Consider the following 19009-nt stretch of genomic DNA (forward strand, 5'->3'; position numbering starts at 1 on the left):
ACTGATCCATATTTCAGAAGACGGCCAATTTTCGTGTATTCAAAATTCAAACATATGTTCGAATCGAGTCGCGATTTCGTGAAAGCGGTGCTATTATGTAATCCATGATATTACCATCGTTGAAACTCCAATATCGAACCACAGGGACGATATTTCATATTCCATCAACAAGTCTTTTCGAATATTGCATTTTTATTTGCCTCCTGGTGTTATGTAACAACATGTTCTGTAATTCAAGTCGAGTGGTTTTCCCAGATACGAAAATTGTATTTGACGTCGTTCAAGGGAACACACTAACTTTAGAGTTTGAAACAGTGAATTTGTTTTTTTGTAATTTTTGTGAAATTACTGATATCAGTTCAAATTTGTGACAAAATTACGGAAATAAATACGCGGGAAATTCTTAATTTTTATTCTAACATTTCTCTTAGATATTTTCGAAACTATGGTTCTTTACCCGGTCGTTATAACATCTACGGAACTATTGGTGAATTTGTTCAAGAAGGAATATATTTTACACAATGCACTCTACAATGTAGAACAGGATTTAAATCATGATTTATTCAGTTATTCACGACTTCCTTATTCTCTCTCCATCCTCTTTATTGCTTAATCCTTCATTGTGTCATCGGTATTTAACAATTTGTAAATCGTATTTGCGTATTATGTGGTTGAAATAGCGGTTCAAGTAACCGCAAAATGAGTTCCATTTACCACTGTTGAAGGCGATTAAGAAATTTTAATTAAGGCCAACTACGATGGTACGTATGGACGTTTGAATATTCGCACAGTGGATAAATTCCCGGCGACGAGGACTCGTTCAAGCATGTCAACTCTTTATCTTAAACCGTTTTAATTACGATGGGACACGGAGTGGAATCCGCTAAGTCGATATGTGCAGATGGCATTGACGTGCACCTCAATACAACTACGATCACGTGAATGAAGTAAGTCTGTTCGTGGCTCCTTATTCTACTGCAAGAGTCCTTGCGTTTTGAGTATTCTCAGAAGAATCATAATGCAACGAAACGTAGCTATTACCACGCTTTTTAGCTTCAATAATTCTTATACAAGGTATTTTCTATTTTGTCGTTAAAAAGGTAAGGGAATTTTCAAGCGAAAATAAGAGAAATCTGTTGTAGCGAATTTCACAGTAAACGCTTTATTACAAAGTTATCAGCCAATATCGAACACAGTTTGAAATATAAAATATGCGCATGGGAACAAATTTGTTGTTGCAGAATATATAAAAGTAACAACGCAGGAAGAATTAACACAACTAATTAATAAGTTAGTTGTTGATATTTGATAATATTCTCACGATATCTTCAACATAATAAATTTGATTTATTTATTTATGATTTATGACGAGTTGGTCGACTATTTTTACACATTTATGGGAATTTTCAAGCTGCAAAAATACACAGAATATAAAACATAAAAAATGTATTTGAGTATTTTATTTACAAGTTCATGTCAGGTCTCACTAACGAAATGTTGTTATTTGTTATATTTAATAAATAAAATAATTCTCTACCTCGGGTGCATTTTTTAAATCAATTTTATATCCATAAAAAATATGCATTTGCATAAATAGTTTACTGCTAAATTTTATGTAATATCTTTTTCTTATTTTCACTTGTAGATTATGCTCTCATAGTTTGACTAAAAAAATGGAAAACACCCTATGTGCGATACATATATCACATAAGCGAATTATAACTCGGCTAACATTTCTCACACGTTAATTTGGAAAAATATCGGCGATCGTACAGCAATAGAGTCAATAGGGGATCTTTTCACTTGAAAGATCGACGAGCAACTTTTTAATTCGCTACAATCTGCAGTTGTTTCAATATTTAACCGTATCGTGATTCGTTTTAGTTCGTTTGTATACAATCTGTATGAAACAGAATCATAAAGCTTTTAATCCTTTTCAAGCAATCTAATGAACCATAATGGCATGCATTCCTTTATTGTGAATTCTGCCGTAAAAACAATAGATGTTATGAATATTTCTCATACTCTTTCTCGATTTACGTGCACATGGATTAATAAATATCTATAATAATTGTTTCGAGAACCTAAACACCCACGGAAGATATCAATTTGGGCCAGAAAAAGAACTCCACCAGTGAAAAACAGCATCGATCTCAAAAAGTAAAATTCTAGCAGTAAAAAGAAAACAGCACACGCGTAACAAAAAGGACGATCTAACAATAAAAATAAATGTTTAAGTGGGCGTAACAATATCAGGAGGATTTTAGAAATGAGAGAGACACTTTGACGATTACGAATAGAAGAAATTACAACAATACCAGGAAATAGTAGAAAAACCAACGTAAAGATACAAAATCAAACGGATATCATCGATCAAAAGGCGCAGAGATTGCTAAAAGAGATTGCAACGATAAATGAAGGTATTGGAGAAGAAAATTCTATCGACGAAAGAGATAGAAAGAAAGAAAGAACGTGAAAAGGAGAGGAGCGAATTGCACGATGTCTTGACTCGAAAACGATCTGCAAATTCCTAAGATATTCTAGGGTTTATAGGGGCGTATGCCAGAAATCCAAGGACGACTTAAGGTACAATGGAATTGAACTATAAAGTTTTCAACGCGAAAGTACGATAGTACCATCTACGTATACATGTTACACATCGATATCATGTTATGCGTGTAACTGAATGTCGCTTGCATCTACCCATCACCTTCTGCCATTACAATTATATTAACTTTCCATGAATATCATCGCAATAAATCAAGAATCTATTTAATGCACCGTAGCTGTAACATTTCTATGCGAACTTATATTCAGCGATTCCTTATCGGTAGAATATATTAATTTCCATCGAGATCTGATCGATGGAATGAATTATGCTTGGTTACCGCGTGACGGCCACCTCGACATCAACGTGGTAAACGACGTCAATGGTGAAACTCGATCAGGTTGATCGAAATCGAAGGATCACCGATTCACAGGGGTAGCTTGCTATATCGCGATCGGTCGATGGCCGGTGGGGGTTGCTTCCTGGGTCACACTTTCTGGTGTGGGTAGAGCAACCACCGCCAGTAGTATCGCGGTGACGAGCAAACGCGGTTGTCTTCTACCTTTCTCGCCGATTTCTTGGTTTTCGTTTAGTATCCGCTACGGCCACCCTCGAAACGACGTTCATCAATCGTAAGTAAATTGTCACTATTCTACGACACGTAAATTCCTCGAGACATTTGAATCTTCCCTCCCGGATTTTCGCTCCGTTTGTCACTTTGCCTCCTTTTGTCCTTTCGCGCGTCTTGTGTGATCAATAACGGGACGTGGAAATCAAGCGTAGATCAAAGTAAAAGTGAGGAAAAGTTTGTGTAACGATACTCTGCTCTATTGATATTTCTAGGTATGTGTGGAATTTTTGGCGCTCAATTCAAAAATAAAAGCTGCACGTTCGATCGGTAAAACAGTCGATCAACTCCTAACGTTCCGACGCAGTTACGTTGCGCATAGTGTACATTTTAATCGATAAACTTGCATGTATCGCGTAAATGATGTTTTTGTAAAAACGGTGCGTGTTTTTCATCGATTTTATTGGCTACGGGCAATCTGTTCCATAGAGTCTATTTAGATTAAACCACAGTTTTTCGTCACGTGAGACCAGACCGCAGCATCTAACAATGCGATGTCTATAGTCACGTCATTGCATTACACGCCCCCCTCGTCGGTTAAACGATCAATTTTAATTACGCGCACGAAATTGTGCCGCTAATTTAACGAGTAACTGACATGCCAGATCTCGTCACTAATCTTCTTGTTCGACACTCAATGATGTCTCCTTCGTTTTATTCAAATTGTATGCAAATACGCGTTGGATAGTTATCGCTCCGACGAAGTTACCGCGCGGACCACGACATCTATGTTCGATATCAACGTGAAAATTCAACGACACGAACTTTGAATCGGACACAAGAGGTTAGGAATTTGCAGTTTGCTTTGCATTTTCTAACTAATATAACTAGACAGAAGCTGAACTATCTAAGGATGATAGAGCGGATGACTATTTCTGGAAATTGAATTATTATTTTATCGCTAGATAAAAAGAAACATTCACTGGCGAACACTCCCTTACCCTCACGCAGGCACTAGCTGTACACACATGCACATATCTTAACCTAACATATCTTAACATATCTTAACATATCTAACATACCTTAACATATCTTAACCTACGTGTCTCGTAAGAACTGTACCATCTCGTTGTTGTCTGCTGATTTTAAAACTAAACAGAAGCTGTATTCCTTTAAACTATTTACAATGTAACATTTATCCTAACTCATACATTAACGCTACAATTAATAAATTCAAAGAACGCCGTGTCGGGGATAGCAGAGCGTAGGTAGAGATTTCTACCAAAGCTATTAGTCGAGAAATTCTGATTAATTAACATTACAAGTGGCAATTTCCTAGAGAGAAACAAATCAGAATTATTTTGTCGAGGACTGTTACGTGTTAGAGTACGTAGGGGTATTTTGTAATTTGCATTTATCCGGTATAACTTAATATATGGAAATTTATATTTTTATTCGTGTTTTTAAATTTTGTTCATTATATTTGTCTTAATCTTGTTTCGATTAAGATTTTCATTAGAATATTTCTATACGAGTCTACCGTGTTATCTGTTTGACAGATTCAATAACAAATTAGGATTGTTCTTTCGAAATAGAATTGTGACACGTTGAATAGGAAATTTTCTAACTTGCATCCTTGTGGTGAAAAATTTATATGCTTTTCAATCTGAAAATTTTACTTAAAGGAAACTCGCCTTTCCTTTAGAACTTATGCTTTTCGTTGAATTTTGATCGATTTTCATTGTGAATTACTACGCTAATTTTGTGCAGAAAAACAAACACAGATTTGTTCTTTTGATAGAGATCTGTTTTATGTTAAATAGAAAATTCCTACGTAAAGGTTTCGTCCATGGCATTTTCCTACCGTCTTGATCGTTGAACCTCGATCGATAGAACGCCTCTAACGATATTTTAACATTCCGGTTATTTTCATAATTGAACGTTCCACGGGGGAATGATTCTCCATGACTTATTATCGTGTTTGGCCTCCTTGCTTCCGTGACGATCAATATTTGGATCGTCGCGATGCTTAAGGTTAGATTAACTCGTATTTTTATGCGTCCCCAGCTCGCGTTATCGGATCGCGCACCTTTTACGACCAATTTCCCGTTTCTTTCCGGCATTCTGCACCCGATCGCCACATTTACGGCGTCGAATCGATGAAAATGTAACACAAAGGTTGCAAAGACGGACGACGAATTACGTAACACAAAGGTTGCCAGCACCGACGAAGAATTCCGTGATGCATTCAGACAACGCGTAAGAAACCGACTCGTTCTCTCTCAGAAGCACTTTCGATTAATTTAACATCGAACTGGTCTATGAAAGGCTTTCAGAAATTACATTATTTAGGAAACCGGTGGTGAGATGCATTCGCGATTCGAACGAGATCAAAGGAATTTTCTCGAATCTTCTAATTCGATTTTAGAAAAATACGATCGCGAGCTGCCTTTATTGTTACATCCTTGCGTTCGTAGTGTCGCACGTATATTCTAAAAGTGTCACAACTGAAAACTATGAGGAAAGAACACGATAAGTTTCTTATTTTCTTTTGATAAAAAACAGCTTTATAATTCAGTACGCCGTCGATCAGCCTATTACCACAATTGCTTTTTGACTCTGGAAGTAAACATACGTTTCCCCATCCTCTTCGCAAATTTTCGAAATTTATCTTGTTTCATTCGTTTATTCATACGGGCAATACTCTTTGGTTTAAGCATAATCAACACGAACATACATTTATCAACGTTTTACGGTTTTATCCACTTTACCCTGAAACACGTGAGTATCTCGAGAACAATAAAACAGATATTACACGATTTCGAGGGGTTTATCATGGTGATATTTATTTCACCCCGAAGAGTCCTTGAAAAGCCCTATATTTTCTTATTCCACGTTCCTGCAACCACCATACAACATCAAAACATTTTCAGAACATTACCTGCTTCTACTACTACGTACTTTCCGCATAAAATATTATCAAAATATTAAATCTCAAACTTGATATATCGACATAATTGGCGTTATCCATTTCTCCGGTAGACTTTATACATCATTGATGGTTCTAAAAAGAGCTGTTTATGCGAGTACGTGTGTATGCACCGAAATACTATCCCTGAAACGACTAGTCGTTTCTAGATGTTTAATATAACTTCGCATCCTTCTTAAGAATTAATGTCCGGATATGGGTTTATGCAAAAAATATAAATAACAAGCGCTTCGACGTCAGTTATAAAAATATGAAAAAAAAGAATATAGTTCCCATTTAAAAAACACAAGCGTTACTTTCACAGGGCTTTTCAAAGTTATTCCAGCATAAAATAAATATCGGCATAATATGACCCCGTCAAAATTGTATAACATTTGCCTGAAAATCAATTTTCTTGTCTCATCTATAGTTTTCGAAATATTTCCAGATAAAACTGACACACTGTATAATTGAAATATGGCGTTTGTCATACGTGATACAAAGACGAAGACGAATGTCAAGCGTTTTAAATGTATTCTTATAAACGTGGGCAACGATTTACAGAAAAAGCGTAGCTGGCGCGTGAGCGAGTGGCGTGGTCACATATACGTTTAACACAACTAAATATCGGATGTATAGAATAAGGGAAATTTTCTGAATGTCCCCGGAGAAACATCGAGCTCCGATAGCTGCAGAATTTCCCAGCAATTTATAATATAGTCGTTTGCAATTTTGAAGACAAATGTAGTAGCATTGGCAATGAATCTATGCGGTTCCAACGTAAACAACCCGAGAGACGTTAAAAGCAAATCGTAGTTTTAAAAAATTGCTGCAGCGGGATCGCCAATTTTAGAAACAACAAAACGAAGAATTCTATGTTGAGAGAACAGTGTTCGAGATGCGGGACAAACAGAACGGTATAGAGTTCTCTGTTAGAGGATTTTAAAAATTTGCCGACGGTCTAGCGATAATGGCGATATTCTTGTAGCTGCTTCGCAATTTGGTAGATTAGGCGTAAATATAATTATTAAGACAAAGTACTATTTTTATATTCTCATTTTATATCTCCGATTTTCTTTTAATCTCTCTTTGGCTGTTTTCTTATCTAAACTCTGTTGAAAGGATTGAAAGTGAATTAATAGATGACGTACGCTAAGAACTCTACTCAAAATCTCAGTCTGTATCGTAAAATCATTTGCAGTGTACATGGAATCGAATAACAAGTGATACAATAATAATATAAATATCATAATTGATGAAAATTGAGATCAAGAAATAGAAGTATAAAAAGAATATTAATTATGTTACATCAGATGGACGAGAGACTTCATCGTCTAACGTTTTAAATGAAATAACAATTCTTAAACGTTTCGATAATTTCCTAGTGATTCTTCAATTTTAATCAAGTTATCATGTTTCTGTTATCTCAATTTGTATACATGTCTGACATGTTAGTGCACGTTCCATTCGAGATCGGAAGCGGAAAATTACTTTGCGCGCGATCCAAATCAAACGTGAATCTGGCGAATCGGCCAGTTAAACGTACGTTGAACTTAATTATAAATAGGTGCAACGTCTTTCGTCGTTCGATGTTCTGCGTTAGAAATTACGACGATGCATGCATTGAATTTTATTCGGCTTTTTCGGATAACAACGTTTATACGCGTGTTTCATATTTATGGAATTTTGATTACGCCTTTATGGGTACCTACGTGAGCTATACTCTCGTTAAATCAAATGGGTGCCGTGTAAACCAAACGAGATTAGCTGAACGTCGTTTTGGAGCAAAGAGACTTTAAATTGCGATTATTTCCACATAACATGCAGAAAATCGTTTTCCCTAAGTCTAATCCTTGAACGAGGTGGCACGAATCTTCGTAATATCGTGACTGTTTAAGAACACGATAATTTTTTCCTCGAGAATGAATAATACAATCGTGTTGTTTGATTTTCTACATTGTGATCGATAAACTTCGCAATTGTTGGACGATAATTTTGAGCTAAATTAAACGACATCGATAATATGGTGAACGATAATGTTACGATCAGCGTGCAAACCACTAGTTTGTTCGATTTCTTTCTCGTAGAGTTTATTGGATGACAAACCTTTTAATAATTCACGTTCCCTTTGTCAGAGATGGAAGAAAGGTTGTAATAAAACCTTTTCGCATCATCTTTTGGATTTTTCTTTTCTGGCAGATTTAAATGATAATTTAATATTATTTGTCGTTGTTGATTTATACATCAAAGTTCAGAAGCACGTAAGCTTGTTTCGAATAGAACATAATATAACTGGGAAATTAGAAATGGAAACCAGGCCAATTTTATTCTACGTTAAAGCTATCGTGCAATATCGCGATACATTTTTTTTCAATAATTAATATGCAGTAAAAGAGATGGTTTCTGTATGTGTGAAACATTGTGATACACATTTTACATAAACAATTTCAATTTTGTATAATATACATATCCAAAAAATATACATCGCTGTCCATGAGTACTAGGACACGTACAGAAAGTTAAGTAAGCCTCAGAAACTTTATTTTAACACTTTCACATCCTGTAGCATTAACGTGTTGTCCAATGCAGACCAAGTGTCCGGTGACACCACGTTGGTATTACGAGCAAATCGATCCTTTGCGTAAACTTTACGAATTTGAAACTCCGGTTGCTGATTAAAATTACTAGGAAATTTGTACACGTTGATAATATTTATGAACGAGGTCGTATGTTGAGTTCACAAGACGACAATAAGTTACAGTGATATTCATCATTTACCAATTTCAAAATGTACCTTTCCTACCTTATTTGACGCATCTAACAGTCATCTATAACAGTCTCGCGTTCCCTTAGCCTATCACGACAGCAACCACATCGAAGATAATATCGGAATATGAGTCGCGTGTTCGTTTGCACTGGCAATAAAAGGGCAGGAATTACCTGGTTTCAGAAGAAACAAACCGTATCAAAGCCTTGGATTTTTTTTTTTTTTCTTATTTTTAATCTCGTTGAGGAGTATCGCATTTATTAGTCGTTGCCACGTTCTATGTAGCTTATTCGTCGGGAAATTTTGCTGTAACAGAGCGCGAAACGCGTTATCAGAAGCGTTAACGTTAAGTAAGAAATAAAAACGAGTCACGGTTTCTTTACTGTTTAGCGACTTAATTTGCTGCGGATGAAACAACTTTGTTCAAGTATATATTCTAGGAGGAAAGAAGTTTTCTATAAAAAGCAAAGTTTCAACAAGGGGAAACTGAACGATCTACGATCCTGAATGGATTTAATAAGTTTCGTACGGGTGGTAAAAGAAAAGAGCAAAAGGATAGTAACCCTAAATCTTGAGATAAACTGGTAATGTCGGCAAAAATCCCCTTTGTATACGTTCCACGCGAGAATTTCATAGATTATTCTGCGAAATGAGAATTAACGTGCGCCGAAATCTAGAAGAGCAACAAAACAGCGTAGGAAAAAACGAAAGAATACAAAAAGCATTTGAAGATAAATATACCAGGTCCGGAACTTACGTTCAGCTTTGATTTCCTCTAATTGAGTCGGCGATTTGTACAACTTCAATTTCGCTACCCGTTACAGCTGGTTTATTTTCGACCTAATTTCCAATGTCAACAGAAGCTACGAGAATAAAAAAGCGAAACTTTTTTAGTTCAGTTTTTTCCTCTAGCTCAATTTTGCGAAAATTCCTATCGTTCTCGAAAAAAATAGAAACTATTACAAACAATTTTTATTAATTTCTTTCGAATAGAACGGGATCAGGTTCGGTTCTGTTTGATTCTAGTACTATTTGCACGCGCAAAATCCACCCTTTACGAGCTTCGGCCGAGATCTTGCCTTCAAGGCAACCCTCGAATTACGCGACCGGTTGTAAAACAACACTTCTCCAGCAACCGTGCCTTTTTCTGCAGAACGATTCGTAGAAGCAAAACTTTTTCAACCTTTTTTATAGATGGTTTTCGCATTTAATTCTCAGGGAGCGTGAATTTTAATGTCGGCATCTTCTTGATCCTTTTAAACCCCTTCAAGCGACCCTCTTGCCAGCGAAACGTTCGTCAGAGGTTAGGAATCTACGCGAATCCGTGGATTCGAGCAATAAAAGCGAAAGCCACTCCTCGAAGGAACGTCATTTCCAACCAGCTGTCCTTTTACATTCCGATTTTTGTTTTAACGTTGCGCCTTAATTATCGCGATTTAATTTATTTCAGCGTTACCTTGTCGTTCAAGCTGGTCCAGTTTAGAAATGTTACGGCTTGCCAGGGTTGTCGCGTGACGTTCGAATCTATAGCTTCGATAAGAAAGTTTTTTTTAGCAGGAACATGAATGATTCATCCTGTGACCGCAAGAGTCATCATTCTCGCCACGACAATTGCGGTTGAGTGATTAAAACGGTTGAATGAGTTCCAGCGAAAATTCACGAGAGAAGATTCTGAGGATTTATGGTAGTTCGGAATTCCGTTCGTCCAGAGAGAATCAACGTTCTCACGATCCGACGTCTTTAGGATTCTTCTCGCTATGGAACGTGCTGATTTTCAGGTCGTTGAAAATTTCACTTGGCACAAAGAGCCGAATTTCGGATGGTAATTTATTGAATTTTTGACGCGAGCGAATCTCCAATATTTTCGTCGAGACATTTTCATCCTTTGGTTATCGAACATTAAACTTTCGAAATTTTGTTGCTCTTTTTCTACTAGTTTAAAGCATACGAAATGTCATGTATTCAAATGAAGATCTAGTTGGACATGATTTAGGACAATATACTTTTTCAACGACTTATCTTGTTTCGTTATTCCACTAGATGTTACAGGGTCCTCTAGCTATTATTAATATTACGAGGGAAATTTTACAACTTACAAAGTACCAGTATAGATAAATACTCTCGCATAACAATGACAAGTTTGATAATAAAACGAATGAAATTTTACGAGTACTTAGTATCTAGTGATAATATGCACGACCAACAAAATTTATCTCATACACGCGAAATGTGTATATACGTATAATATATAGTAATTATAACAGCCAAATTACTGTACGTGGTCATAGTCCAAAAATCGTAAACTGTATTATTCACAGGTAAGGGAAACTGTTGGTAAAAAGTTTCTACTGATAAAAATTTCGTTCACGGAGGTAACCACGTATCTGTGTCCACGTATTTCATGTTCCTGGATATGTAGTTCACCGGTACATGACGTCTATGAGGAAGCATCGCTACAATACAGTCCGATTTTCCCTACGTGTTACTCCTCTTTGTCTAATTCAACGCGTTCTTCTTTCGTTTTATTTCGTCTCTCCACGACGTCTGTCGTCTCGATTTTTGAGCAAGTCCAAGGATACCGACGTTAGATCGCGAGATAAAGGTTGCTGGACAGAAAAAGAGTATCTTGTTTAATTTACCCTCGATGATTAATCCATTCTCTGTCTGCAAAATGATTAATGGCCACGAAGAAGAGAAACTTTTTTCGTCCGCACTTAGACAATGTACTTTCGTTTGCTATGATGTTGATCGGATAACTAAAACACACAAAGTTGCGAAATGGAATTGTGCAGGATGTTGATGATTTATCAGAAAGTTCGTTTGTTGATCGTTTACCACGCCGTACTCGATAAGTTAATTCCTCATCAGTTATGGATCGTTCGGAACTCCGTCAATTTTACTTTTTTTTATAGAAAAAAGGCACATCCGTCTTAGGATCTAACAGACATTTTTTTCACTACTTTCGCAAATTAATTCTGCAGCTATAATCAAGCAAAAAATGTGGTATAATATAAATCCAGGTTGTTGGAAGCTTCATTAAAAAGGTATAATAAAAATACGAAACACGAAGTGGAAAATACTTTGACCTTTAATATGCACTTTTATATTAAAAATGAAGGTACATCGAACAAATATTGATACACGTGTTTTCAATTAATACAGAGAGTTGATTGATACATTGAAATGAAGCACGATTAAAATGAGTTTTACGAGGAAATAATTTTAATCTTTTATCGTTATTAGGTTGGTATCGAACGGTGAACATTTTGAGATGGAGTATCTACACCAAACAAATAGTCTAATAGTCTGACTAGTGATTATAAATCTATTCTCATTTTATAGCACAGTAATCGCAAGTCCATTCCGTGACTTTTATTACAACTTTTCAGTCAAATAAATATTTTTTCCTTGATTGTAAACATATCGTATTACAACATAATGCGCTAGAAACGTTTGGTTATTGAATTTTAGGACACCCTGTACATAAACAATTAATACGCTTGTCGCTAAAATTATTTCGATATCAATTTATTTCGATATTAATTTCGTAAATCAAATTTCGCCATGCGATTGTACATATATGGAAATATTTGTATTTAACAATGCAACTGGCGCTGTTGTAAAGATTGCTTTTATAAAAAGAAATGAACGTGTTTTTTCTGAAATTCGAATTACGGAACATGGAATATGGTGACACAACCGTGGGGGGAAAATAATTCTATGGGTCGAGGTTAATAAACATTGTCATGGAAGTGACAGCATAGGAGAGATGCGTAAATATACGTAATTCGATCCGAACAAAGGGAATTCGTTGGATAAAATAGAGATATAGTCGAGTAGTTTTTCGTACGTGATCGAAAAGTTATAAATATTTCGTTTCAGCTTAAGCTCCAGCTTACTACCGAATTTGACGAAGATATTGAAACGTTCCCTCAATGAGGTTGCCGCGATGTACTTCGAATTCCGATGGAAATGCAAATCGATCGACAGTCTAGCAACTAATTTAAACGTGGATTTCTTTCTTCCCCTTTAAACATTACCATTAAACCTGAATTTGATAGATTAATGTTACACGAGTGATGTTGTAGTTTCGTCAGAGTCGAAAGACTTTTGTGGAAATATGGTTTTTGATCAATCTTCTTCCAATTTTCGAAGGAACCCTGTTGGAATAAAGCTGAGTCTCATTTATATTTAAAAGAGATTTTCATGGAGAGTAGGCGAGATCTAAAGATTTTCACAACAAAGCGTATCTTGGATCACCATAATTCTCCGTCGAAACGCTTTCGCCGCTAAAAAGAAAAAAAGAGCTGATTTATCAATCAGAAAACGTCAACTTGGTCGTCTTTTTCGAAGCTTATACGATCCATTGTAATCCTACCGAGCGAACTTCGCTGTAGTATGTATTTGAAACTCGAATAAAGTTCGGGATGCATGATAAAAAAAGCACTTCACCGTTCTCTTTCGATGTATGCCTTCGTCCCTTCTTTAGAATGGGATTTATTAATTTCTTTTTATCCACGAATCTTTCTAGAACGAAATGACGAGACGTGGAAAACCATTCCATCGTCCTTTTCCGATTTACAGTGGCTTCTCTCCTTTAAAATAAGATTTATTAAACTCCATGAGTCTTCGTAGAACAGAATGGTAAATCGCAGGATAAATTATATCGTAGAATAAAGACTGTTCGATTCATATTACATAGATTTTTCATTCTGAGTAGCAATAAAAATCATCGAGCAGCGAGGAGAAATTGAGTTTCATCGGCTGTAGCGATTCGTACGACGATTAAAAGTATGAGGAGAAAAAATATTATTTGTTATGAACAACGTTAATTAGAAGCATATTTTTCATTTCATGTCTGATCGGTGATGTAATCATTCGTGTTCTTTGGTTGTTCCCGAGAAATGTTAAAGGGACGCTGTCGAATGAGATTAACGATGTCAGGAACGACGACGATCGTATCTTCAAAGGACGACACCAATTAACATAGACTAAGGGTGTAAGTTTCATCTAATTACATTGTGTTGCGTACAAGAATTAAAGGAATTAGTAGGTTATTTTATCGTGAAGAATTTGGATGCAACATTCTAATTGAAGATTACAACATTAGAAATTCAATAATTGGATGGTTGAAAGAAAATTCACAATTTGAAAAGTTAATTACTCATCGTTTTGTAAATTCGTCGCTGTTACTTTTCTGGAAATTTTAACGATATAAATGACGATATAAAGTAACGACTTTAAAGATACAACTTTAAAGTTTGACGCTTCGAACTTCGACTACTTTGGCACTGTTTTGCAGATTAAATATTCTCAACTGTTGTTTGTTCATTGTTAGAACTCATTACTAAAACAATTAATCCTCTGTTCTCTGGTTTATTTTTAACATACTAATTCATTACTACGAAACTCTCGATTATTTTAGTTATTCAAAGTGCTGCAAAGTTACTAATTTAGGTCAATAACAATATTCTTCGCTTCGACAAAACTTTCATCACAAGATTTTCTGATATAATACAATTGTATATTGATTACTTTTCAAATTATTTGTTTCTTAATTAAATCTAGCTGTTACAAACCTTTGTCTGAATCAAAATCTTTGTACACGTCACGAGACATGATTACACGGTTCATCAAATCAATAGTAATATGAGACTCTCGATTGGTATTAAGAGTGGAACAATATGAAAGGCAAAGTTCATCGGTTACAGCTATCTAGATGCTTCGACAGAATTGATTTTGGTGGAAACTGGTATCCAATAGTTGGCTTTATGTTCTTCCGGATCATCAGCTCGATACGTGGGAGGAAATCGCTCGATTAAAGCCTATTTGAACTCTCGGATTCGATAACTAGCTATTACGACTGTCAATTTCGAATTAAGTTGCTTCTCCCACGACTTTGATCTTTCGACCATTTTGTTTCCAATCGTTGGTTCGTTGAATAAGCGATACTAATGATTTTTTGATGAGAAGTTCGATAATAGGATTGCAGGTATGCAGCTATCGACGATAGCTGCAGACGAAGGCTGAATTTATGATGTCGAATAGTTGAAGCGCCGATCTGATGGAAGTTTGCCGAAGCGATTAGAATTTCGAAAGCATTACAAAGCGGTTAGTTATCTCTCTATCACTGAGAAATATGCAATTTTAATAATTGTAAAAATAAAAAATCTGGAACCTGTTGTTTTGTCATTTTTGTCATATTGAATTTTATTGCGTTATGGTACCCATTTTTTAAGGCTGATTTTATTACTACTACGCTTTGTATCAAATTTTTGGAAAATTTTATTGGATTGCAAAAAGGGATCGTATATGGCGCAATAAGGTTGATGCACAACTGTAGCATTAAACTTTTCTCCTATGAAACTAATTTTATTACTATCGTGCATCGAATGTTATTACAAAGTTTACAAATTTTCATCGTTTGAAAAAGAACCGTACAGGTGTAATAAGCTTGGTGTATCATACTAACGTCAAACTTTCTCTTTTGAAGTCAGCCTCTTGCAATTACGCTTTGCTTTAAATTTGTTTAAATTCCACCGCAGTCGAATGCAAAGAAAAATCATATACAAGTTATAATATGATTGTTGCATCGTTTGTTCTACTCTTAAGAGGAAACATTTCGAGTACTACGTTTCCAAATTGCGACAGTTGTTTCTAACGAATGAATGAAGATGACTTAACTGAACGATTAATAGACGTCTTACGCGAACCTGCACATTCCCGCAGGAGATTGTCGTGTTTGTTCAGACACGAAACTTCTGCAAGGCGCGACCCGTTTCTTTGGCTTTGACGTTTGCATTCACGTCTTTGTGTTGTGCAACGTTCCCAGCAAATGGTCGCGGAAAAGATTTATCAACTAACATAATCACTGGCTGGTTCGAAGTGATACAAACCTTATGATACAACATTTGGCAAGATGAGATGTCCAAAAAGACTAAAAACATTATTCTTATCATATTCGTTGGAATTGTAAGGTACATGGCAAACAAAATGCTTGCCAATTTTTTTTTTTAATTCTATTATTAATCAACACAAAGAAGAATCGTGCTTTTGAAGAAAATTTTTCATTTCTGGACACTCTATCGTTTCATTTTTTAGATTATAATGCATTTTATGAGTTAGAAGCTAAACCTACGATATAGTGCAATCGAGATTATACAGAATGATCTATATCTTGACTTATAGTCAAACAACTGTTACTAATGTTACGAAGTCTTTTGTAATAACTTCATCGTTTAATTAAACATCATTTTTCTACGATTTAATTCCAAATATATTTATAAGAATTAGGTATTCTAATGAATACTCTGTTTAAAAAAATGTGGAATGTATCGAAGAGAAATTAGAAACGCTCGAACAATCCATTGTTTTCCTGAGAGAAGAAAGGCACGGGCAATATTCGTTGCAGCCTCTTCGATTTTCGATAAAACGTCAAATAACCTTTGTATCCTACAGAAAATATTTCAACGATTAAATTTGCATCGAATTCGAAGCCGATGGATATTTCCGCATGATCGAACAGTTTAACGAACAGAAACTACACACTGCAAAACACTTCGTAGTAATTCATCGTTGGCTCGCAGTGTTTCACGCGTTCAACAACGGGTGAACGAGGCGATCTTTCACAACCAGATACGCTTTTCCCCTTCTTGTTGGCCCGTGTCATCGTCACGAATTTCCAAAAATGATTTATAAACTTACCTCGCCTTGTCAACGAATTATTTATCGAAAATCCATAAAGCGTCCAAAATATGGAAGGATCCAATTGGAAAAATCGCGTTTATTATTCCACTTCAGAAACATGAACGTCGTTCCACGAAGCTCCGCCATAACACCTGCTATTGTCAACCTTTTCAGGAATATATCGTTACGTTCTTTCGTTTCCTTCCATCCATTGTACATTAATTTTCCTTTGGCCGAATAACCAACTTTCTTCCCATATATATCGTTTCTCGATTATCCAACTTTAAACAGTCGTCTCTGGCCTGTTTTCTCTCTAATTGCCGAGTAGCCGTCGGCGTGATTGCAATCTGTTCCGGTCGTTTTAATACGAAAACGTCGGAAATCCGAGCGTTGAACGTGATATTAAAATTCCTTGGTTCACCACTCGACTATTTCCCTCCTCTTCGTCGAATAGCAAATACCAACCGACCGACGAAGAATACGCAATCAAAACAACCGGGCGAGTGTAAAAAAACGTCTAGAAAGGTTGCCATTCGAATAAAAGCTACCAGGCGAGGCTTGGTTATCCCATGTTTCCATCCTTTGGGAACGTTATTTTATCCCGTTGCCTTTTTTCTCTTTCTCTCTCTCTCCCCGTCGCCTAGAACGATGAGACGGCATGATATCAACGACGAAAAATGGATCTGTCGGGTGTAGGACGAACCTTTCGAACCAACACTTTGGGACAAACGTTTCGCACGAATGAGGGGAAGGAACGTTCAGAAGGAACAGTTGGAACGAATACTTGGAACGAACACTTGGAACAAACGGTAGGTTGTTTTCACGAAAATAATCGGCCACCACGCTTCAATCTTGTTCTACAATCGTGCACCAAGTGTTCTTCCTATAATTGAATATCTCGTTCCGTTGTATCGGTGTATCGAACATCTTGAAGAGGCCAGGAGTTCTCTGGTTCTCTCTAACTCGCTACCGTAACACGATTGAAATATGCAGAATACGGTGTTCCGCGGTGGGAACAAATATTGGACGCTCGAAGTTTGGTATCCTCTACAATAGATGAAATATAGATACGTTGGCAAATGACACGAATGTACCTATCAAATAAATTCCAAACTGTTCGATATTTAAGCTTCAAGAGCACCAATTCATCACACCGGCGCGCAGCGTTGGATTTTATTTGTCAGTGCGAAACAATACGTGCTTTGTTTTCCTTACGCTGCTTTGTTCTTTTTATTCATCCTCTTTGTTTCAGTAGCCCAAAGTAGGGTTTTATAGGTGGGTAATTGGAGTATTATACTCTTTCTTTCTCAAACAACAGTTCGTTTTGTTCGAAGTTTTTATTCTTCTTTGAAAGTAGGAAATGGATTAGGAGTAGTCAAGGGAATGTTTAGAGATTGCCAGGAACAGTCGGTACTCTCTTCAATTTCCTAAGGAACTATCCGCACGGTTCCCCGCCTTTATTTTATCGAAAGCTGAGGCACGTTTCTCAAACGAACACGACAGGAGATTCACCAGGAAATAAACTTTGAAAGAGCAAAGGAACGCGACGGATCTTGGGACACGTCTTACTAAAGGATTCACTATGATTTCGTGTCGCTTTTACTGGCGGATATTGACGATGAATACTAATGCAACTATTTAATCGAATCGTGTAAAATACCTTTTGTCCGATCATCTCCATCTAATGTATTTTAATATACCTTAAAATAATAAAAGCTTAAAAATGTTCAAACGTTCAGTCAATTAGGATGCAATTCGTCCATAAAAATTACGATCAAAAGATTTGCTATGATTTCAGTAAAGTAAAGCATTTCAATTTTATTATCTCAGCTTTCTCGCGCAATAATTTGCAATTTTACAATTAGTCAACTGACTGATATCCTTAAGTTTATTTATCAAAGCTGCTGGTATAGACAATTACATAGTTCAAGTTTAAAAAATGTACGTAATATCGTTATTTTTCTCTGCTTTTCAATTTACGGAGTTCATCAGCATGGTTTTCAAGCGGTTAATGCAATAAAACATACTTTAAAAAGTTCTTTATCTTCAGACCGCTCGTAAACTACGAGTCAGATAAAGGAGGTACTTCTAAACTCACGCGAAGATTATTAACGCTGTTTCCAGCAGAATTATCCAAAATCCGGAAGTACGTCAACGTGATAGTGTACTTTATCTGAGAAGAAGATTATTTTTTATTTCTATAACGTCAGAACTATCAGAAGAGCCAAGCGATCAATTCATAATTCTTCGTAGACAAATTTCGTAAATTTACAACGACGCATTTTTTAAAGAATATTGATTAATTTCAACTTTGGTTCATTTCTTTGTATTATATATTTTTTCATCCTGATTCCTTTAATACGAGTTTCATCTAATTCTATACGCGATCCTCGTTAACAGATTATTTGCGTTTATAATCTTCCAATTTCACGAGAACACACTAATCACCGTCTCTAGTCATTGATTTGCCAT

General features: G+C 36.0%; 1 protein-coding gene across 7 annotated transcripts in view; it reads left to right on the forward strand.

Annotated features, from left to right (window-relative positions):
• LOC100643709 (neuropeptide CCHamide-1 receptor) overlaps nucleotides 1-19009 on the forward strand; it is a 49458-nt gene that overhangs the window by 14622 nt on the left and 15827 nt on the right. For 2 of the 7 annotated variants that reach the window (XR_007226185.1, XR_007226186.1), the window contains exon 4: nucleotides 7398-7417. The exons of 1 other annotated variant lie outside the window; for it this stretch is intronic. The gene's annotated coding sequence lies outside the window, so the exon portion shown is untranslated. Of the gene's footprint in view, nucleotides 1-200; nucleotides 948-3051; nucleotides 3181-7397; nucleotides 7418-19009 lie in introns of those variants that run through there. 4 more of the 7 variants (XM_048411471.1, XM_048411470.1, XM_048411468.1 and 1 more) reach the window with 3 other exon arrangements.

Source organism: Bombus terrestris, chromosome 13, assembly GCF_910591885.1.
Source record: "Bombus terrestris chromosome 13, iyBomTerr1.2, whole genome shotgun sequence".
NCBI lineage: Eukaryota > Metazoa > Arthropoda > Insecta > Hymenoptera > Apidae > Bombus > Bombus terrestris.